The 23,349-nt window shown below is 55.9% G+C and overlaps 1 long non-coding RNA gene across 10 annotated transcripts; it reads right to left on the bottom strand.

Annotated features, from left to right (window-relative positions):
• Positions 1 to 3,164: 3,164 nt before the first annotated feature.
• LOC123619989 (uncharacterized) lies at positions 3,165 to 18,966 on the bottom strand. Of its 10 annotated transcripts, none has more exons than XR_012508459.1 (4): positions 18,668 to 18,966; positions 18,347 to 18,406; positions 4,344 to 17,108; positions 3,165 to 4,017 (listed from the first exon to the last, which is right to left on the bottom strand). It is a non-coding gene; the product is annotated as an uncharacterized LOC123619989 (long non-coding RNA). The 10 variants fall into 10 exon arrangements; XR_012508458.1 differs by lacking the exon at positions 18,668 to 18,966 and having other exon boundaries at positions 4,344 to 4,464; positions 4,702 to 17,108; positions 18,347 to 18,661; XR_012508453.1 differs by lacking the exon at positions 18,668 to 18,966 and having other exon boundaries at positions 4,344 to 7,979; positions 9,058 to 17,108; positions 18,347 to 18,661.
• Positions 18,967 to 23,349: the final 4,383 nt, after the last annotated feature.

The raw sequence follows: 23,349 nt of genomic DNA, 5'->3' as shown, positions 1-23,349 counted from the left end.
TTTGGCAGCCACGAGAGATTCCTCTTCTACAGAGAAGGGAGGGTCTCGCCCTGGCCAGGCCACCATGCTGCCCGTCTGGAGGCCGGGATAACCCGTGAATGATGCTCGGCGCCACCCCTCCCCCTCCCTGGCACTGCGTACGGCGGTGGCTTAGCCTGGGAACTTCACAGATTGGTCTTGGATGCTCCGAGCACGCCGCAGCTGCTGTGACGGACCTGACAAATGGGGACTCTGGGACTTGGCTGCTGTAATTAAGATGCAGTGGGCCCAGGTGAGCAGCGGTGTCCTGGCAGGTGGCCGGGAGACGGGGCTCTGCCCCACCCGCACACTCACGCTGACGCTCCTGCAGCCTTTGCCCAGAGATCTCTGGGGACACAGTACAGACAGGTGGGTTTGTAACAGAAGTGCTTGGCGGCCCCCACTGCCCTGAGCCGCACAGCTTTCTGGCCGCGCGCCTGGTCGGTTCGTGGGCACCAGGCTGCTGGGCCAGGTTTTATCCCCATTAAGTCATCCCCACATTTGGTTGAGTTTCTCTGAAAGTTTCCTCCCCCCTTCACTCGGGCTCTGATTCTGAGACCTTCCCTTAACCAGAGATGAGAATCATGGAACCTGCTGTATCTCCGAAGCCTGCCTATACAGTGTTTTTCGTTATTTCACGGCATATCAAGGCAAAGATGAGTAACACCAAAGACAAAGAGAACATTTTTAAAGCAACCAGAAAGAAAAGACACACTGCCACCAAAACGCAATGTCACTGCAGTTGGACTGACACCAGATCACGCCAAGAACCACACTCAGATAAACCACTGTGCAACGGCGAGAGAGAGGACACTTCCAGACAAAGATCTGAAGCGCTCCCCCCTCCACGGAATGACTGCGGAACTTCATTCAGTGAGAAGAAAGTTAGAACCAGAGGAAGGATGGGGTTTGATGGGAATAGGGAGCAATGAGATGTATAAAAATGATGGTACACATGAATAAACATGGACAGAGACATTCCTCACAGTAGTAACATGAACCGCAGTGACTGCAAGGCGGTTAATAACAAGATGAAACGAGACCAGCACCGGGAAGATGGGTCAGGGGTGCAAGCTCGGGTGTCCCCGTGTTCCGGAGGTCGCGGGGACAGACCGTTTACCTCAGGTCTTGTTGTGTGGGGCGGGCTTGCTCTGATGTTTAGGGGCAGCACCAAGGGGCTAGACGGACAATGTGTGACTTCTAGCCTCCGGAGGAGAAAGGGGGACAAGATAAGCGTGATCATTTCAGTAGAGTGCAAAAAACTAAATCTGAAGAAAGGTGAGGGAGGTCACGGTCAACAGAAACACCGACACAAGGCCAGGAGGGTCGAGCTTGGTGGTAGAGCGCGTGTTTAGCGTGCACGTGGTCCTGGGGTCCTGGGTTCAGTCCCCAGTACCTCTGTTAAAAAAAATAAGTCAGTAAACCTAATTACGTCCCTCCAAAATAAAAAATAATAATAAATAAAAAGAAATAAATGAAAAAGAAATGCCGACAGGAACTGCTCACGGGTAAGTCCCAGTATGTGAGGGGCGCAGGAAATACACAAAGTGAACTCCCTGTCAGGAGAGACGGCCGAGCCCCACGTTCTCAGATCGTCACACGGAGCCACCTGGATCCGAGGCAGCAGAGCCGTCTTGCAACCTGGGCCTGGGCAGTCGGTGCCCTGCCTGGAATTTCTAATTCAGACGTCTGAGGACCAGGCTTTGAGAAACGGCTGTAATCACGGGACAAGATCAACGATCCGGGTCTGCGAATTTGCAGGGTCACCGTGCACCAGGAATTTGTGTTCCATGTGCTGACTCGGACAGAGGTGATTCCCCCCTCCTCCTTTTGGCACTGAGCCTCCTGCAGCCTCGTGGGCCTGGGGGCACAGCCCTACGGGCTGTTGCCCAGAGGGGCTAAGCTCTTTGCTGCCAAGGAAGCCCCACGGAAGTCCGCCCGCCCCTCCCGTTCTCCCACGGGCTTGGAGAGGACGCAGTGACTCCTAGGGATGCATCCAAAAAAGACTCACCTAAATTCACAAAGATTTATGCACACAGATGTTCACTGCAGCATTTTCTTATAATAGCAAAAGCTGGGGAAAACCTGCATGCCAGTTGGCAAGGGCTTGGTGGGCAAGTGCTGGTCGAGCCCTGCAACGCCGCTGGGCAAAGGACGAGAGCAGACGTGCAGCTGCTGGTGTGGGAAGGCGCCCAGGACACCTCACTGAGCAGGAGAAGGTGCGAGGGTCGTGTGCATAACAGCACCCAGGGCCGTGGGAGTTAGGCTGTGCTCTAGCCTTCTGCGCTTTGGGCACAAAGCAAAAAACAAACGGAACAGGAAGGATATTTGCTGGCTGTGAATGTGGTTCTTTGAGTAGAAGGCGCACCGCGCAGCGGAAATGGACATTTTTATTTTCCAGTCTTTTCCTGCTTCTCCGCGGCTTCTCCCCCAGGTTGTATTATTGTACAGATAAGGGAGAAGCAATAAAGAGATGGTTCTTTTTTAACTGTAAAGCTGTCTTTACATGAGTTTTTAAATTGCTCTTGGCCTTTGTGATAAGAAAGGATTTACCCTGACACCTCGGGCTTAATCTGATCTGTTTGTCTACCCAGAATTTTCAGGATTATTATGTTACACAACTGAGCATTGCCAAGTCCTTCTGTCTTGGGTTTTTTTTTTTTTTTTCCTGGCCGTTTTTTCGGGGAAAAGGGATGTGGGCTGTGAAAAACCCACTTGGCAAAGGATTCTTTTTGTGTTGGGAAAGAATTCGTTTTGAATATACACCGCAGGGTGTATAAAGCACTCGGAAATTCAAAGCTCATTCCATTTATCATCGTTTTTATAAACAAAGTGATAAATAAAACTAATGAGATAATTTAAATAGCATCTTTATACCTTTACCACCCTGGCACCACGAGCAGCCTGTCCTCTGGAGAGGTGTGGGTGCTGGATGAACAACAGGAGGATATTCACTTGTCAAATCGACACCTGAGGCAAGGCCGTCAGGCAGTCATCCCAAAACTGCCAACCCCAGTCCTCTCAGAAACACCATCCAGCTGCCCACGGGCTCTTCCGGGCTGCGGCCCCAGGTGTGAGTGGTCCCACTCCTGCTGCTGGGAGCTCCCTCTTCCTTCCCTCCCTCCCTCCCTTCTTTCTCTCTCTCTTTCCTTCCTCTCTCTCCCTTCCTTCCTTCCTTTCTTTCTTCTCTTTTTTTAATGAGGCTTTGAAGGGCGGCACTAATTCCCAGCAGGTCAGGGGCCATGATGCTCACAGCTGCTGCTACGGGACTCCTGACATGCCCCCCCCCATAACTCCGCCCCCACCGCAGGAGACTGAAGGTGGGGCCGTGGTTAAACGTGTGTGAAGCATTCACAGTGTCTGAGCACTCTGGAGTCACTCTTTATTTGATGCTACTGTACTGCACAAGGTAATGACCACTTCCCCTTTTCCAGCTGATGAAATTGAGACTTAAGCAATGACAAAGCTTCTTAAGGTCGTGTGGCCAGCTCGTCCACATGGAGGGAGGGCTGAGATTGGAACCCAGGCATCCATTTCTGGAGACTGGGGGCTTGACCGGGGCTCCAGTGCATCCAGGAGGGGTCCCAGGTGGTGAGCAGTCTGGAGGAGGACTGGCTAAGCACTGGTTTAGCCTGTCGGACAGGGACATGTGTGTGGGGCAGTCGCCACCTGCCCCATCATAGATGTTCTGGAGTTTGTGTGGTGGATGTGCAGGGACATGAAAGACTTGGAAAGGTGGTGAGGGGGCCAGAGCTGTGTGTGGCGAAAGGAGAGCGTGCAGACCACAGAGCAGGCCCAGGAGAGCGGGAAGCGGGGTGGGGGAGGAAGGACATCGGAGCCTCCTCCAGAGACGGCCGCTGGCCAGAGGGAGGAGCCAGGCCCTGGCCCACGGACCGTCCAGGGGAAAGGCCACATGGCCTGGTCCAGCAGGGGATGGCAGCCCGGGGGCTGTCCCGTCTCCTCTTGCAGAGACCCTCCTTAACCGGGGTGATCTCCACCCTGCGTCAGGGACAGGAGCAGAGCGGGAAGGACTGAGCACCCGAGTCATCAGGACACGCGTCCCTGCCCTCGAGGCAGGATCCTGCACAGGGGGTCCTCTGCTCCCGCCCCAAGTCTGGGCCCTGCCCTCTCACAGCGCGGTCCAGGCATAGGGCAGGGGGCCAGCTGGGGCCCCTTGGACCTAGTCCTGCAGAACCCACGCTTTTCCCAGCAGCCCCCAGGCTAGGGGTGGGGGAGACTGGAGAGGCCCCCAGACCAGGTGCTAGGCGGGGTCTCTGCTTCAGCTTCGCAAGAGGGCCCCAAATTCCAGGGACCCCGGCACCTGCCTTTTCATGGAGCAGATTCTTCAGTCTCGGGTTCTTCTTTCTCTCCTCCATCAGTCAGAACACAGGCGAGGCTGCTCCTCCCGCACTTCCCCGCTGCTCCCTCCGTGAGCGCATTTTCTCCCTGCTGACAGAACCCCAATTTTGTTCTCACTTCTGTCTCCTCCCCACATCATCTCACCCTCCTGAGGCATGGGTCTGAGCCTGGTGGCATCAGAAACCCCAGGAGGCTCTGGGCTTCCCCCCAGTGTCTGGGGTCCAGAACCACCAGTGAGCTGTGGGCCCCCGGCAGGTGCCCCTCTGGGAGGAGTCTGGGTCGTGCGGGCAGGACGCTGGTCAGACTGAAGAGGAGGAGGCCCACCCCCAGGCTGGGGCCGGCGTGAAGGCTGCCTCCCCGCCCGGCTGCTCTCAGCCTCGGACGACAGGGAACACCGGCCTCGGGATGAAGAGGTGGATGACCGATGGCGTGCTGATTCCCAGCCTCTGCAGCCACGCCTGCCCCGGTTTCCTGATGTGTGAGGTCATGCATTTCCTTTTTTCTTTTAAATCCAGTTTGAGTCAGAGTTTCTGCTTCTCGTGGCTGAAAGCGACACCGATTTCCATTCATGGCTAAAACCCACTGCCCCACTTTCCTGGAGCCGTGAAAGCACGTGTGGTCCAGCCTGAGGGGGTCCCGGGGATCACCTGCCAACCGTTCCCAGCCTTCCTGGTGGGATGAGCCCCAGACCGTGGGGCCCTGACTCTGAGCTCTGCGCCCCCCATGGACAGAAAACCCATGGACAGCTGTTTCAGTCCCAGTGTTCTTCATTTAAGGTGTCTTGGAGAGGGTAGCTCAGTGGTGGAGCGCGTGCTTGCCATGCACAAGGTCCTGGGTGCAAACCCCAGTCCCCCCATATACACAAGTAAACATAATTACTCCCCCCCAAATTAAGATGTCTTTCTCAGGAACTATCAGCACACTGAAGTGCTATTACTTGGCGTGTTCAAGTACTAAGTGTATGGTTTTGTCTCCATGGTTATTGAGCTTTGGGTCTGGAAATAAGGGTTTATGGATCGCAAAACAAGGACATCTTGCCTAACCTTATAAATACCACCCCCATTAGGGAAGTAATAGTCGAAACACTGTAAATGCCCAGAAGGAGAAAAAAAAATTACATACAAAGAAATAGCAAATTAAGATTATCTTCAGTTTCCAGCACACCACGCTCCACAGCGGCCTGTGACGAGGCCTGTACAAGACTTCAAGGAGGAGGAAGACGTGGCCCCCACACCCTGAAGCCAGTCGGGCTTGGATTCCTGTGTAAAGACAGGTCTGCGCATTTAAACCATGTCCTGTCCTTTGATCAAAAAATATAATCTAGTTAAAAGCAACAGGAATCATGTCAAGTCCGCAAGAACTGACAAAGACACCTTCCTGGAAAAATCCGCTTGAAAATACGCTTCAGCCGACTGAGATGAGAAGCAGGAACTGGCTCGAGAAGGCAAGATTCACCCGCGGAAACACTGGCGAGGCCACGGAAGCCAGTTTATTGAAACAGACTAACTAACTAACAACCTTCTGCACCTACCAAGTTCCAAAAACAAAAAAAAATCTACACAATAAAAGTGACAACAAAACCATCAGGAACAGAAACCCCAGATTAAATGCACAAAAGCCGGGAAGCCAAGGCAGAGGGCTGAGCGTGGGGGCAGGGAGGAGAACAGAGCCGTGCATGGCCCTCCTCCTGCACACGTGCACACTCACACGCGCACACACGTACAGGACACACACCCGTGCACACGCACACGTACATGCACACAGGCACTCGCACACACACGCACACGCGCACGCGCACGCACACGCACACGCACACACACGCACCTTTAAGGAAACAAGCTGTGAGAAGTAAACTCTTCAGTTTGGGGACATGTTTTATTCACACTTTGCAATTCTCAAACTTTACTATTTTTTCGCAAAATTTCAGCCATTTTTTCTTACCACACACAGCATCATTGCCTTGGAGTTTTTCTTAAATTGATTCTTTTTAACTTAAAAGCCTAGTGCAGCCTTAGGCCTGCAGTATTTTCTTTTCCCGACACAAATCACAACAAATAACTGGTCAAATACAGGCCTTACTGCACGTGCCCCTGAAGCTGTTTCCTGTAGTGCCAAGCCTGTGTCCCACACTCGGGAAGAATTTATCTTGGAAAATATTGATAAATAATGTTTGATGAGTTTAATTTATTCTGCTTTTACTTGTCATCGATGCGAAAGAACATAGATGGTTTTAGCTGCATGTGGTTTTTGAAATATGAGGTTTTAGAAGCAGAACTCATGACCCTTGTTAGGGATTACATGCTGAAAATGCACACAAACTCACAGTGAAACACAAAGGGCTAGAGTCTCAGTGAGATTCTCTCTGGTGGCTGCTAGAGAGAATGGGGACCCCCCCACAGCTTGTCCCTGGTGGGGGCCTGAGCCCAGCTGGTGTGCGACCCGGGTAGGCGTGCTGGGCGTGTGAAGCTGACACTGAGCCCCCAGCACAGAAGGGACACAGCGAGGAGCAGGCCTGGTTTCAAAAGCTGAGGAGCTAATTGAGAACACAAGATGTCTATAAAAGTCCAGCAACTTCACTGAGAGGCGGGACGGCGGGTGCCAGCCAGGTGGTGGAGGCGCGGTGACAATATTGTCATTAAAAAGCCAGGGACCCACCAACAGTGGGCTTTCTGACGTAAGTTTACTCATAGGAAGAGTCTCTCAAACACACACGAAAGGCCCACCTGCTCCGTGCGCCCGAGGCTCCTTCAGAGACACTACAAGGAGTGAGGCCGGCTGCCCTGCCGCCATGGTGGGATGGGGGGGACCCCAGAAGCAGAGCTGTGAGCCGGGGCAGGCAGCAGCTCTGGCAGGTTTCGGGAGGGAGGGGACCCAAACACAGGCCCATGTGCCTCCCTCTCCGGATTCCCAGCAGCCAGCATGGCCTGGAGCCCCTGAAAACTGCTTTCTTTTTCAGGTAAATGCATTACACATGCGGTAGGACTGAGGGCAGCACATTCCTGGGACGACGGCAAGCAGTGACGTCCACGGTACCTGGAAAACCAGCCGAGTGTGAACCACTGTTTAACGTATTTGTTCTAAATAAGCTAGTGAGGCACTCTCTAGGGACAAGTGCCTGAAGCACCCCAATATGCCGGCTCAGGAATGGTTAGTGACAGTTTTTTATGTACAAGGAGCTTTATTTTCAAAAAGAGTGTGTTCTTTGGATGAAGGGGAAAGGCACTCTGGACACCTCAGGTGGCCCTACAGCTTGGCTGGGAGGCCATCAGGACGGACCGCCGGGGGTGTGTCCCAGCATCTTGGGGGGGCGGGGGCGGCGCCCTGAGGGGCTGACAGCCTCCCGGTGGGGCTGGTCCCGGGGCTGAGTCAGTGCTTTCTGTCCACTTCCCCTTCCAAATCGCTCCTGCCTCCCGTCCCCTCTCGGGGGAGGCCTGGCCAAGGGAGGAGGAGTTCTCGTCACGAGGACGGGACCAGAACACTGAGGACACAGGATTCAGAAGAATTCTCTGGGCCCGCAGCAAACCAGCTTTGCCTGGTGGCCCGGTGTCGCCATGCGATGACTTAAGGCTCTCCAAGTCCTTGCCCGTCTCCTCGCTATGAAACTCATCAGAAAAAAAGAGGGAGCGCACGGTGACCTCACTCCAGGCTCAGTCCAGCTTCCGTGCGCTCCGTCCAGCCGCACTAGTAACGCGAACGCGCACGGAGCCGCTTTCCCCCGCGAGCGCTTCGTGAGTACCGAGCTGGCACCGCAGGAAAGGAGTGTGAGCTGTGCTCACAGGACGCACGAGACACCCCCCCCCGCCCCCTCTGGGTGGAGGGGGGCGACACGGCTACCCCAGGCCCCTCGCACTCGGGTCCCCACGGGCCCCGGTCACGGTCGCCGTGTGGCCCACATGTCAGGCAGGTGCCAGCTGGGTTTTAGTGGCACCAGAGCCACTTCAGGAAGACATAAGAGCCCCTTTCTCTGCATTTCAAGGAAAAGCTATTAAAGAAACACTCACTTATGTAAATCCTCACATCTGGAATTTGCATAAAACCAAGGAGGAAAAGTGGAATTCTGGAAGGTTGGTGGTGAGTTTAAGTGTAACGTGAGGATTCGGGGGATTTGGGTACTTCTGGGAACTTCCCTAATCGTCACTACGATGACTTCCTTAGACACGAGATAAAGCCCAGCAGGACACAAGCAAAATTAAGCAGAAATGTCGGGTTTCTATGCGCAAATTGAATAATAGGCATTGAGTCTAGATAATTGAAATTTCTCAGTGAAACGTGGACTGCTGAATCTAATCGATGATTTTCAAAACTGAACTTTCTAAATTCAAGCTGATTGCAAGCGGTGTGTTCCGCCAGGTCCCCACAAAGCCGTCTATTAATAGAAGCTCAGAAAGAAGTGAAGTGGTGACGAGTGACAGCAGGGGAGGGTTAGGTGCTGTGGCATCGCGGGCAGCCAGGCAGGGGTGGGCGGAGGCCTCGGCTCCACACCACCCTCTGAAATGGGCGTGACTACTCGGCACCCGTTTGCCGCTGGCTGTTGTGGGGCTGTGCTGATTAATTGTGGGTGGGAGATGTCCTTCCCTGGGCAGGGGGTTCCAGAACACACTTTCCCTTTATTTCTTCTCTAACCCCCTCCTTGTAAACCTTCCTCCTTCAGTGACTTTCCCAGCCCAAATAACTCCTTACTGTACGCGGTCAATCCGGCTGGAAGGTGTGTTCGTTTCCGTGAACAAGCAGAGCCCCAGTGTGATGGCAGGTGCGCCACCACGGTCCTGAGAGGCAGGACTCCCCCCTTTTAGGGGCGAAGCCCCGAATCACAGAGCCGCCACGGCACTGGCGGACGAGGGGTTGGAATCCAAGTCCTTCTTCGCTTTCCATGGCTTATTCCTTTGTAGCTCACTGGCTGAGTTCGTGCTTATGTGTGTATCGCCCTCTATGTGCTGGGCACAGCTGTGAACAAAACAGAATAGACCCTCCCCTCAAGGCGCTGACAGTCTAGCAAGAGAGACAGATGAAGACAGTGAGATGGACCCACGGGACAGGATGTGGGGACACACCCCGTAAGGCCGGGGAGGCCTCACCACGAAGGGGCAGCTAAGCAAGGACTCAAGAGTGGGGAGGTTAGCACAGGGATACGGGGGAGGGTCCTCCAGGTGCGGGAGCTGAGGGCCCCAGGTGGGAGCCCACGGGGGCACGAGGTCCGCGTGCAGGGAGGAGGGAGAAGGGCAGCAGAGGAAGGCATGGGGAGAGGGGGAGGCCGGGAGGGGGCCGGGAGGGGGCCGGACCGGTGTCAGGCCCTTGGCTTTCATTCTGAAAGGATAGAGGAGCCGTTGCAAGTATGCCGGCTGCTCTGCGGAGAGTCAATTCTCGGCAGGCAGGACACTTAAACAGTGATACAGAAGTCCCTTAGAGCACTGCAGGGGGAACGATGGTGGTGGGAGGGGTGGGTGGAGGCTGAGGTCCAGATCTGAATTTTGAAGGTGGAGCCACTTTCCTGGAGACTGGGTGCGGGCGTGAGAAGGAGGGACCCCGCAGGCTCCAGGCGCTCAGCTGGGCACGTGGCGGGGATGCTGGGCCAGGCTGCAGGTGGGCCGGGAGCCCCTTAGAGCCACCTGTGAGCTGTTTGGGGGACACGGGGGGAAGAGAAGACTGCCCGGAACCCAGACGGGGCGGGGGTGGGTCCATCAACATCCAGAGGGGAGGAGAGAAAAGAAGGTCTGAGGACTGGTGAGAGGTCAGGGGCCAGGGGTGAGAGGTCAAGGTTGAGGGAGGGTGGGCAGCCAAGGAGGCTGAGTGTCTGAGAGGTGGCACCACTTGGGGGCGGGCCTGGGGCCAGACCCCAGCAGTAAGTTTCATAAGAGGAAGCCAGAAACTGACCTTTACAGAAATTACCTTTAAATTTTAAATTATTTAAAATACACTAAAGGGGCCTCCTCCAAATACAGCCAGCCCACAGAGCCATCATTCTGCAAACCCTAGTCAATAGTCGACCTGTAAACGCCGGTTTAGTAGCACAGGAGTCACATCCAAAGGAGGAGAGGCGATAATTTCACACCATTGTCTTCTAGGAGTGACGTCCGGTGGAGAAGCACAGGAACCAACGAACGTCTGCCCCGTAGAACAACACCTTGGGGAAAAGGTAAGTGGACAAAATTCTGACAATTTCCACCAACAAACCTGAAGTGGAAAAGAAACGACCAAAGGGCAGTCTGGGGAAAATAAATAAAAAGGGCCTCTGGGGGCAGCGCTCTGCCCGCCCCCAGCCCTGAGCCGTGGAGCCCGGGGAGGGCAGGGGCAGGGTGGTCATGCGGGTTGACCAAAGATGGACAGTAATGATTTCTGGGTGACGAGATTTGGAATGAAGTTCTGCCTTTCGTGGGGACAGCATTCTCATAAACACGATGTTACTTTTGAAAGACAAGGAGAGCGGGCCTCTCGGTGCCGTGGCCGCGGCCTGGCTGTCCTCGTGCTCGCCCGGGGCCTCCCCTCCCCACACGTCCGTGCGCTCGTCGCGGGGCTGACCTGTGAGGGGAGAGCGCTCCCTGCTCCACCTCGTTTTAAACGCAGAATCTTGTCATCACCATCCAATTAAAATAATCTGAGAAGGCACCTCAGCGTCAGAAATGTCCTTCCGTTGAGCAAAAGGGGGTCATTGCCGCAGTGAGGTCAGGGGTCAGTGAGGGGGTGGCCTGGCTGAATTGCCGTGTTTAGAACCAAACAAAGCAGAACCGAAAAAGGCCTTTGGTCAAGTAATTACGAGGCACCCATAGCGGCCCGGCCTGGGAGCCCCCTGAGCCGCCTCTCTCCTCTGCCCTCACTGAGGCGCTCGGGGCGGGCGATGCCGCCGGCGGCACAGGACACGCTCCCCCGGGGCCGGCGGGCCCCTGGCTCGTGCAGGCGCTGGGGCCCCGGGGGGAATGAGACCCTAGCTGGGCCGACAGCCGGGCCGCCCCGGGAACAGGCCGCGGCATGGACGTGTTTACCACAGCCTGGGCGGCCGCTTCTCTCCTGGGCAGCCCAGCTGAGCCTGGAAGGACAGGGGAGGGGGCGGGTGGAGAGAAAGGAGACCCTGCGGAAGGAACAAGGAGCCCGAGTGTCTCACTCGGTCAGGAGCCCGCTCCCAGCAGCCACCACTCTGAGTCCCAGAGCCAATCTCTTCCTTTGGGTCACAAAATCCCTACAAGTTAGAAGCAGAAACGTGTCTTCTGTGAAACTAGCCTTCCCAGCTCCTGCTGCAGGGATGGCCGTGTAAGAAGCTGTTGGGTGGGGCTTCCAGGAAAGCTGTCTAAACATGGCTGATTCAGCTAGATGGAATGCAGACGTGATAGCCACAGCCACAGCAGACATTTTGCAACTGTGAGGAAATTTGGAGCAGAAAGGAAAGGCCTGGATCCCTGATACTGGGAGAAGGGAAGTGTAACAAACCAGCTCTAGACAGCCTACCTCCAGATTTATTTTATGGGAAAGAAAAATAAACCATTATCTGGTTAAAAATCTCTCTTATGCATGTTTTCTGTGACGTGCAACTGAACCCAAACCTAAATGATCCAGCTGAACATTTTTATTGAAACATCAGCTATTCATTTCCCTGAACTCCTACAGGGTTTATACTTTGCACTAAATAATTTAGCCCTGAGTTATACGTCTGTGTATTATTAACTAACTGCATGATAGATTATCCCTGCCTTGCCACAAGACCACACGCTCTGTGCGTGGAAGTGAGCCACGTGCGTGGCCTGGCTGGATGGGCTCACACTGTCGCTGAGTCCAAGCTGGAATTTCTTACCGCACGGCAGGCCAGGACGTAGAGGGATGAGTTGCTGGGGCAAGGAAGAGTGACTTCGCAAGGAAAGCCCGCAGACTGAGAAGATGGTGGGCTGGTGTCCCAAGGAAGCATCTTGCCTGAGTTAGAATTCATGCTTCTTCTATGCAAAAAGGGAGGGGCTAATGTCAAATATTTCCTGGTCAACCTCCGGAGGGGAACTGTTCATTTCTCCCTTCCTGCAGTCCTTCACAGGTGGCCTGGTCAGGAGGCTTCCTGTGAGCTAAACAAAGGAGTTTTAGCTGAACACTCACTACCTGGGAGGCAGGGTTCCCAGAGATGGGCCATTATGTCTCATTTAAGTGTACAGGCACCTCCCTTCAGTGATTAACTCGTAGCAAAGCAACAGAAGACAAAGGTTAACGTGAGAGAAACAGACCCACGTGGAGTCAGACTCGCTCTTCCCTCTGACAGCCCGGCGGCCTCTCCTCTCTGTCTTCCTGTTCGTAACCAGTGTGTGGGGAGCAGGGAAAGCGAGTCGCGCCGTCTCCTCTTCACCTCGGGACAGCGGCGTTACTCGCGTGTGCGACAGATGAGCCAGCTTCAGGCGCTGGTCCACCTGCTGGGCAGACGGAGCCCAGGACTCTGGCCGCCGGCCCCTCCGCCCCGACGCACTGCTGGAGGGGGGGGGAGTTCAAATCGTCTCTATTTCACTCTTTCACCCTTGATCTGAAACGGACACCAGCCTGCTTCCGGTGGCGCACGTCCCTCATTTCTCAGAAAACACCCCAGCAAGAGCAACAGGGGTGTTTGTGCGCGGTATCCCCCCCAAGCCAGCTCCCCCCGCAGACAGCAGTGCGTTTATCTAGCCTCGCCGCCCCCTCCCCACAACACCCAGCTGCAACTCGCCGTCCACCTGGGAGCACACTCAGCTGGAAGGTTCTGGGCTTCCTCCCTCCGCGTCTGCCCTGCATCTCCTGAAGAGAAGTGGGAAAGACAGAGAACCGAGCCCTGCTTCTCCCCTTCCCCACTCCTCGTCTCACACCAGCCTCTTTGCAAGCCCCCAGACCCACTCTTGACCGTCTCCACCTCGGCTCCTGTCATGGTCGCCCACCTGCACCCCTACGGTGCTGCAGACCCTGGGGGACAAGACCCGAGGGTGTCAACCCTGTGTTTCCCCACAGGGCAAAAGTCAGTAAACCATGTGTCCTTTTGAACTAAACGCCGCCACGCCCTGGGAGTGCACCGCCAGCTACGGGCAGCTCAGGACTTCCACCTGGTCTGGCTCTGACCCTAGAACATGCTTTTATCATCAGCATCCTCATGATTATTATTGGCTGCATGGAGCTCCAGGGTGGGGGTCTGCTGCCAAGTTTAGCTGTAATAATAGCTCTTGGAGCAGGAGTTCAAATTCTTTTTCTACATCATCTTCCGTGATCACTGACATCGACTGACAGTGTCTGCCCCCAGGCCTGGGCAGATTTACAAGATGGAAGAGAGGAGCATTATTGCCGACTCGGATGGATTCTTCTAAAACACAAGGGAAAGGAACTAAAACGAGAGAAAATCCTTTAAAAACAGAAGCAACGCTTGCTGTAATGATTTCAGTGGGGTGACTTTCGCCCTGCTTTTGGCAAGCCGTGACCCTGTAGTGAATTGGGGTCCGGCCATCACCACATCCCCAGCACCATTTTCTGGCAACAGAACCCCTCTCTCCCGTGGAGAACCGACTCAGGGCAGAACCCAGGTCCCCCCAGAAACCACGCACTGGCGCCACAGGCTCCACCGCTCCAGCCGCCTCGTGAGTTCAGGGACTGGCCGTGGGGTTTTCCGCCTGAGGCTTCCCTTTAACCCTAGGAAGACAAAGGCCTCTATCTGGGCGGGGTTATACCTGCAGGTGTTTACTGATGAAACAACAGACAAGGAGAGAGGGCAGAGGTCAGGGTTGCCGGGCAAAGAGCAGAGTGGAATTTCAGCCGGAGAACTAATACAGGCCATCCTGATACGAAAAAGTTATTCATCCTTCATCTGAAATTCAAATGCAGCTGGGTGTCCTGTTTTGGTTTGGTTTGGTTTGGTTTCTGTTTTTTTGCTAAATCTGCGGTCTTACCCTGGATCCGTCTGTGCCTGAAGCCAGCACGCCCTCGCCTTCACAGGGAGCAGCTGGGTCTCTCTGTCTCACCAGTGAAGGAGCATTCGCTCATCTGTCCTTCTGTGGAGACAGAGCTCTTCCGTGAACACGCAGGAGAGAGGAAAGTCGTCCCAGGGCCCACGCGCATCAGCCCTAAAGGCAGAAGGTGCGCTCCTGGTCTGCTCTCTTCTCCTGTAGACGGAGGAGCACTGGCTCTCCCCAAGCCGGGGTGTTGGCAGAAGTGGGGCTTTGCACCAATGGATAGAATGGAGGGTCCCGAAATGCCTCCCAGGCGGGGCTCTCACCGCGGTAACAAAGCACCCCAAAACGTCATGACTTAAAGTAACAAAGCGTTAGTCTCAGTCTCTGCAGGTGCACTCCACTGGGCGGAGGCCGCAGTCCTGGAAGAGCTGGAAGGTTCCAGGCGGTGCACTCACAGACCCATGGCTGAGCCCGGCTGCCGGCGGTGCAGAGCCCCCCACTCCTCCCGCCTCTGACCGGGTTTCTCAAGCTGGCCTCTGAGAGGGAGCGCTCCAAGACTGTGACAACTCCAGGCGTGTTCTCCAAGTTACACGGTGCCCGCTGGTCAGAGCAAGGCACAGATCCGAGAGCTTTTCTCTGTGTATGTGGTGCTTCCATAAAAGTCTACTGGAAAAAAATTAAACACCACCAACCCTTCGTGGCCCCATTTATCAGTCCTTCATTTCTTTGCCTTTTTTGGGGTCTTGCTTAGGAAGGCCTTGCCTGTCCCTGAAAACTGAAATACTCTCTCATGTGTTTTCACTCATCAGTTTTAGAATCTTTCACAGCATTCGTTTTTTGTCTGAAAATTATTTTTGCAAAGATTGTGAATTGGAATCTAATTTTTCCCCCAAATAGATGAATGATTATCTCAACACCGTTTATTAAATAACCTACAGTTCCCATTACTCACTTGAAATGAGTCTGGACTCTCCTTTCCGGGCTGTTCAAATGTTTCCCCCCCGCACCACCCTGGTCCAGACAGCTGTTCTCCGTGTCCCTGTGTCTGGGAGGGCACGTTTCCCCTCTTAGCCCTTTTTCAAGCTGCACATGAGTGCGCCTTGTCACACTCATTGGTTTTACTGATCTTAAACGTTTTTTCAGCAGTAACACAAGAGTCTTTCTAGTAATTTACCTGTGACTTGTGTATACTGCACATAGAGCAATTTCTGTTAAATGTTCTCAAATCCATGAGCTTCTCTGATTTTTCACAAGCAGCAAGTTATCACCAGTCTCCATTTTACAAATGTAGACACGCAGAGAGGCTGCCTGGTCACCTTTGGTCACAGCAACCAGACTACCAAACAGAACTCAGGCCTTCAGGCATCTGGTCTGCCAGGCCCAGGGCCGCCCCACCCTGCCCGTGCCCACGTGCTGGGCAGCACGGCTGAGCTCTGCTTCCACAAACCCTCGAACGAGATGCTCGCCACCGTCTCACCACCTCTGTTCTGGTAGATTGTGCTTCACCCTGGGTCGAGCTGGGCTCTAGGCAGGAGCACCCTGGCACAGAATGAAGCCCTTTGGCCCCCGTTATCTGCCCTTCGCATTCCTCCCTGGTTCCGGTTCTGAGCACAGAATGTGGACCCAGCCCCCTCAGGTCTCCCCCAGAGGCCTGTGAGGCAGGCAGGCATCCCTTCCCCACCCCACCCGCGTGGCTGGGGTTCACTGAGCTGAGGCTGAAAGCTGCTAGTGGATCTAAAATCCGTCTGGTTAGGAATGTGGGGAGGAGACGCTGGGTGACTGGCAGGACAAATTGGAGCCCCGTGTGCCAATTCTCTTCTCATTTGCAAATATATTAGTGAGAGGCCCAAAGCGGTTGAGGCCAGTTTTGTGAATCCAGCCTCACAAAGAGAGACCCTCATTTTAAAACAGAAATGGGAGATTCCAGATTTCACAGCTGTTTGTTGAGCTAGAATTTACCCTGAATTCAAAAGAAGAAAGGAAATCCTGGCTCAGGAGGGAGATTTTACAGGACAATACCTTCCCAATTGGGACGGGACAGGCTATGATTGAGCGGATAATATCAAAAGCTCTGATGTCATTTAAGGCTGACACAAAGCGTTTGGCCGAGGGCAGCGCCTCATTACTGTGGCTGAGACAGAAAAATGCTCTCTGTCTTTTTATAAATGTCAGTGTTTAGATAATTTTAAAAAATAAAAACTCCCAGAACATATTTCTCAAATGGTAATTGACTACAAATCAACCAACATTGTGATGAGACATTCAGAAGTGCCTACATCCCTGCGGGATGTGGGGGAGGCTGGAGGGGTGGATTCCACACAGAAACGGGTCCTTTCTTTCCTTCCCTGTCTCAGCTGCTCGGTCCTCTTTCAAAGAAGAAATGAAACAGAAAACATTCAAAATGTCTCATACATTAGGCCATCAGGTTCATCCTTTTGGTGAATAATTACCCAGCAGCCCCCACGCTGCAGGTGCAGTCGTGGGCTCTGCAGACGCGGCTTCCCCTGGACAGAGGTGGTTGGGAAGACCGGCCGCGCAGGCACGCTGGCCGTGGACCCTGTGGCCCCTGCCCCACCTCCTCCCCACTCGGGGACTCCTTCCTCTGGGCCCTGTGACTGAAGATGTAGCTCTTCAAAGGAGGTTTGGGACCCCGGGCCTCTCGGTCCAGCCACCCAGACCCCAAATCAGCTGAGAGGCCGGTCTCTGCTCCTCCACATCTCCATCGGGGGCGGGAGCTCACGCAGCCAGCGTCCTGGCGGTGCAGCGGGGCGGCCACTGCACAGACGCAGGTGCCTGTTCAGCCCTGGGGCCGCGAGCTCCCCGGGCCTTTCATCCAGCTGTAACGTGGCACCGCGGATGCCCCTGCAGATGGGAAAGCGGATCAGGACCTGAAACAGGGTATCTCGCTGAAGGATGTGCGGGTGTGTGTGATCACCAGGGACTTTTTGTCTGTCCAGCCTCACCCTTTCTGGGAGTCCCTCCCTCTGCTAATTGACCTGTGGTCCCCCTGCCTCTGTGCCTCCAGTCCCCCACTGGAGGTCGGCAGGCAAGACCCAGCCAGACCCACTGGGAGTGTGCTCATGATGGCCTTGTCCCCACGAGGAGCGAGGCTGCCTGACAGCAAAGCCAACACAGAGGCCGGTGGAGGGGCGGCCGACCCCTGCCCTCATCTGAGCCCACACAGCCCTTCCCTCTCGAGCCAGCTGGACTTGAAGCCTCCTGACCAGTGTTTCCCGCTGGCGAGGAGCAGGCCCGGGATCTGAACTCTGTATTATCCAACCCCACGATCCAGAGCCCTAGCTGCGCCAGGGAACCCTGGTTACCCCCTCCCCGGACTCCACGACCCACCAACTGCATCAAATCAACGGTCAGTTTGCGTCCCAGCTCCTCTCCATCAGACTTCCCACAGTCATACCCTGTGCTCTCACGGGCATAGGAGAGGACATTTCGACACCAAGCGGCTCGTTCCAGCCAGAGGAGCCCCAGGGAGGGTCCTGCAGGAGCAGCTTGTCCCACGGTGAGTGCAGGGCCGCCACCGTGTGGACGGGCGCCCTCGCCGGTCCCACCTGCTCTGCGGTCCCTGGGCTGTTCCTTCTCAGCCCCTCAGCTGCGCCCGTCCCCCGCTGACCTCTCCACACCCCGTCCCCGGTCACCCCGTGCCCTCCTGCCCTCTCCTTCCGGAATGTTCACCTAAATGCTGATGGTCAGGGACTGCAGCTCCAGATCTCCTCACCCAGCTTCACGCCACGTTCACAGTCCCTACCCACCCCTCCTGTCCCCTCCCAGTCGCCTCGAGTCCTGCGTGGCCAAACCTGTGTGTCATCTTCCCTGACCCAGCCTGCTCCCCTGTGTTAGTGCTGGGGCATCAGACGCACAGGTGTTGGAACCAGAAGACACATGGGCCCAGGTCTCCCTCCCTCTAACCCAGTCGGAGACCACATTCTGACAGTTCTCCATCCTAACAGAAAACCAACTTCACTTCCCCTTTCTCCACATCCACTTTTCTCAGGAACAGTCACCACCACCTCTCCTCTGGGCTGCCCGCGTCCTCCATCATCACAGCCCCCGGAGGTCACCTGATGGGGAAGCCATTTACTCACAGGCGGTTGATGGTTCAGGGACGCTTTCCTGGGAGGGGCCTCAGCTGCTCGATGACTGAGCTGGAAAGGAACGCGCGTGCCTGAGAGCAGCCCTCCCAGGCCTTTGACCCAAATCCAGCCAGCATCTGACCTGCTGACTGTGCGCAGGACCTCTTCAAAAGGCGTGTGGGCTCGGCCCCACCCTGCCCGGGTCCGGCTCTGCCCACGCTGCTTCGCGGCCTCCCTGCCCTTCTCTCACTGTTTGCACAAGTGTGGGCTCTCTGACCAAACACTTCATTTTAAACAATGGCCTAGATTCATCCCTAAGGGACTGGCACTCACCTACTGTTTTCCGTCTTTGAACTCGATGTCCTTGGACCCGGTCTGTCATTGAGCAACTTCCTGCAGGACCGCGCCACCCCCTGGGGGGGCAGGGCTGTTTAACCCTTCTCACCACAGCCCTGGCAGCCACAACAAACCCAGCTTCCCAGTGCCCCGGCCCCTGAACTCCCAGTGCCCCTCAGCGATTTGGGTTTAATTACAGCATTTTCAAAGACAGCTTCCCCGTCAGCCTCAGACTGAGAGGCAGCCCCGTCTCCCGGGCACAGCCGCAGCTTTGGGTCCCGGGACCTGAGCGTAAACCAGCGGGTTCCCAGGGCCTGACGGGTCGCCCGCTATAGCCGGGGTGGGCCTTATGCTCAGCCTGCAGCCTGGAGAAGGGCTTACTGGCCCTTTGGGGATGTGCCCTCCCGATGTCCCGGCTCCCGGGCAGGGGACGGAGGAGGCAGTCTGCAGAATCCAGCCCAGAGAGGCCCGGCACCGGCCAGCCGCCCTTGGAGGGATGTTGTGGGCCTGATGGTGCAGGCTCCCCAGAACCAGCGCCCGTCTGCACCCCCAGGAGAGGAGGGGGCGGGACCAGGGCCCACCCACGGCACTGATGGCCCTGACAGTCCTGGTGCCGCACTCCCTGGTTAGCAGCCAAGGACGTGCAGCTTCATCCAGGCCCCACGCCTGCTCGAACCGGAGCCCGCTGTGTACCCAGTGCCCGGAGCCGGCTGGCTCACACCCACCGGTGAGAGGGCCTTCCTGCCCTGAGCTGCGTCTCAGCCTTTGGCTCAGGCTGGCACCTCCTCTCCCTCAGGACTGCCTCTGGATTCTCGGTGGTGGACCTGAGCTGAGAAGCTCGAGTGGGGTGCAGGGGGCCTGGGCATGGCCAACTCCAGGAGAAGTAAGGACTCGGCCCCTTGTTGCCCCGCACAGTGGGCAGGGCCAGGCTGGGGTCCTCCCCGACCCCACGAGCACACTCCCAGGGTGGCCCAGGAAATTTCGGGAGAGAGGGAGGTTCAGGGTGTCAGGAGAGACCTCGATGGGGCCTGCGGGAGCCCCTGACCCCAGGAATCAGTGCCCTGCAGGTCTCTGCATCCGCAGCGGCCCAGGGCCCTCTGCCTGGCGCAACCATGGACTCCTCACAGTGGCCCTATTGCTACAAAAGGCCACCATGCCGATGGGTAAACTGAGGCTTTGGAGAGCTAGGTAACAAGGCCTGGGCTATGCGGCGAGAGAAGGACAGGCTGGGGCTCGTAACCCGGCCCTGTGAGTCAGGAGTTGGTACCACCCCGCTGCCTGGGCGGCGGACAGACTAGGAGCTTCTGGGGACCCTGAGGAGGGACAGCCCCAGTCAGCTGGTTCCTGGTGGAAGGGAGATGCTTCCTCATGTCCTCCGTCCCCCAAACCTGCTCGTGGAGCCATCTGTGCCCCTGATACCACCAGCGGATGCCCAGCTCCCATGGGTCCTCCTGCTGCTCGGCCCTTGACCCCAGCCTGTGGCTCCCGCCCTGACCCTGCCAGCCCCCTGGTCCTTAGCACTTGGCCCTGCTGCCACCAGGCCAGCGCTCGTGTCATCGGGCTTATTGTGTGAAGTGCTGTTTCATGAATTCTGCCCAGGGAGCAGGAAGGGAGCGGGCAGCCTGCTTCCTGCCCAGCGTGCCCGTCATCCACACTCAACGGGACGGGGTGCAGGCTCCACCAGGCCAGGGGGGCACTGGGTGGTAGCGCCGCGCTGCAGAAACCGAGGTCAACGAGCACCCAGCAGTGCAGACCCTTCTTCTCTGCCTGCCTCGGGGGGTCTGCAGGAACCTCCTGTCAGCCCCCAGGGCTGTCGCCGGGCCGCCTGCCGCTTTGTGCCACCTCTGCATCTGCGCAGCACCAGCAGGAGGCAGCCCGGGGGCCAGGCCTGGCCACAGAGCAGGAAGACCCAAAGGCACGCTGACCTCTTCACTGCCTGCTCAGGCAGAGGCCACCCCTGGCGCAGGTCAGCCCACGTCCTCATGTCTGCACTGTCACCGGTCCCCTGGTGGCAGCCCCGATGTGTTTCTCCCCCAAGCCCGCTCCCTCCTGAGTATCCAGCCTCCCGGGTCTGCGTGGTCCCTCTCCAGTCCGCCCCCCTCTAACCTGTCCTCCCGCCACCTCTGCGATCCTATCCGGCCCCAAAACAAAGCCCATGGTTTAAGGGCTGGAAACCGTCCCTCCTCCTCCTCCGCGCAGGGAGCCCTCAGAGGCTCACGCTGGGCCATGCACGCTCCGTGCCCTCATCCCTCCCCGTCTCCTCCCGGCTGGCTCCTTCGCTCTCTCCTGTCTGCACAGGTCAGAGACCCCTTCAGCCACCTCCCCCTGCCCCGAGCACGCGCACACTGGAAGAGGGTCTGGTTCTCAGTCGCGTGAAGGAGGGGCCTTTGGGACTTCGGTTCTAAACGTCATCTAGGGCTTCAAAAAGCCAAAATACTAATCATCTCTTTGTAGTGCGTACAAGGAATGTTGTTAAAAAACAAAAACCCAGCTCTCTGAGGACTTTTATCAACTCTGCTGAGTAACACGGGTCACACTCCAATTATGGAGAATGTACTTTTCATACTTAATTGCAGTGGGAACTCACTCCCAGTCAAAGCGACGGTCATGACTTCACAGGGAACCAGTAAATGTGGATTGTTTTTAATAAAACGAAGACTGGCAATGCAACTCCATCCAGCTGCAAACACTGGTTATGAGGTGTAGCCACTGATACTGTGTCATGTTTAGAAATTCTTTCTATCATTAGTCAAGAAAATGTCTTTAATCATACTAATAAACTGTTTTGGAGAGTAAAAAAACAGAAAACAAACAAACAAACAAACAAAACACCTGCTTCACTTCCGGGAGGCTGCCTGAAGAGCCCCTCTCCTGGGCTCTGGAACGTTCCAGGCCCCCCACCTCTGGCAGAACTCACCACACCCTTCATCAGTGAGGGTCTGCGTGCTGGTCTCCCTGTTGGGCTAGAAATCTCCCCAGAACAAGGGCCAGGTAGTGTCTATGTTTGTCCATCCAGAACTAGACCTGCGCCTAGAATACGATGTGCCTTTAATAAGTGCTTGTTGAGTAAACAGCCGAGAATGTCACCTCCTGACAGAGGCACAAGCCCCCGGGAGTCTGTCTCCGCCTTTACACAGAAAATAATCCCTGAGGGAGGCTGCCCCATCCGTCAGCCCCGCCCTTCCCTCCCCACGGGACACGCCCTCTGGTCGGTGGGGGTCGTCAGGGCACGAGGCAGCCCCAGTTTTAGATAGGAACCCTCCTCTTCTGCCATATTTACCAGCGTGGACGGTTTTGGTGGGATTTACATGCATGGTTTATATCGTTAACACGAGAGTTGTTCTTACTGTTATATAGAGAAGTACAGTACCGAAGAGGTTTTCCAAAGCAAAGGGCCTCCACGGGAGCATCACTGGTTAGGGGTGGGTGGCCGGACGACCGGGGCCCACGTGCCGCGCAGGCCTGGCTGCGGTGCTGAGTGTGGCTACCGCACCCGGCCCTGCCTCCTCCCAAGGCCCCACTGCCCACCGCACCTGGGTGAGTCTCCAGGAGTCAGCCGGCCCCGGTCCTCCCGGACCCCCTGCGCGGCACAGGCCAGCTCTGCGAGGAGGAAGAACTGGAGGAAAGTGCTGCCTCTGCCTGAAACAGGCTTTGAGGTAAGCGCGGCCACAGCAGACACTCCTGAGATGAGCTGTGGACAGAAGCTGCGCAGACAGGCGCGAGAGCTGCAGTGTGGGTGTGGCTGCTGTGCTCTCCACGACCCACGCAGACGTGTCTCACGGACAAAGCTGCAGCCGCAAGGGTGCCAGCTCCTCCCGAGCGCACGTGGCAGCCGGGGTCCGGGACTGGAAACCTGCTCTCTCAGATCCCGGAGGGCAGAGGCTTTGGGACGGAGCGACGGCTGCCCAGGCTTCTCATTTCAGAGGTGAAAGAGGCCGAGGGCCAGAAATGACTTGGCCACAGAAGGCCGCACGAACGGCCGCCCCCGGCCCAGGCTGCTCCCACCGCGGAGCCGCTGCCTGAGCGCATTCCGGGCATTCCACGGCGCCTCCGCGCCTTATCAGGGGGTTTGCTGAGGCTCCTGTTATCTCCTTCTCAAGTATCAGTGACAGAAGTCTTCCGCCCTCCCCGCCTGTCCACCATCTGCAAAGAAACCCAGGACTGTGCGGTGACATCTCAGATAAGAGGGGTGGGGGCTGGAATCTTTGGGGTCCTTATTTCCCTTCAAACATGGCTGTAACATAAGTGTACATATTCAAATCTTACATAGTAACGTCCAGTAAAATCTTACGTAGTATACAAGTGAATATACAATTTTTAAAATTATTTATTTAGTTTGTTGGGGGGAGGTGATTAAGTGTATTTATTTAGTGTTTTAGTGGAGGTGCTGGGGATTGAACCCAGGGCCTTGTGCATGCTAAGCATGCGCTCTACCACTGAGCTACACCCTCCTCCCTGTAATGTATATTTCTAAAAATCACTTTTATGTTTAAATCTTGAAGATAGTGAGAGTCCAGGCCAACGCTCTAGCTTCGCCACTGAACATGCACGTTAGCACTCCCTCCTCTTTCAAGAAGTGACTGTTTCAAAGGATAGTCATCAACTGGCATCGAAAGAATTCGGCCTTAATCACCGAGAGAGCGCGTCCTAACCCCAGCCTCGCCCGCACATGCCCGCGG

Source organism: Camelus bactrianus, chromosome 8, assembly GCF_048773025.1.
Source record: "Camelus bactrianus isolate YW-2024 breed Bactrian camel chromosome 8, ASM4877302v1, whole genome shotgun sequence".
In the NCBI taxonomy this organism is placed as follows: Eukaryota; Metazoa; Chordata; class Mammalia; order Artiodactyla; family Camelidae; genus Camelus; species Camelus bactrianus.
The sequence above is the reverse complement of the archived record's forward strand: the minus strand, read 5'-3'. Positions and strand labels throughout refer to the sequence as shown.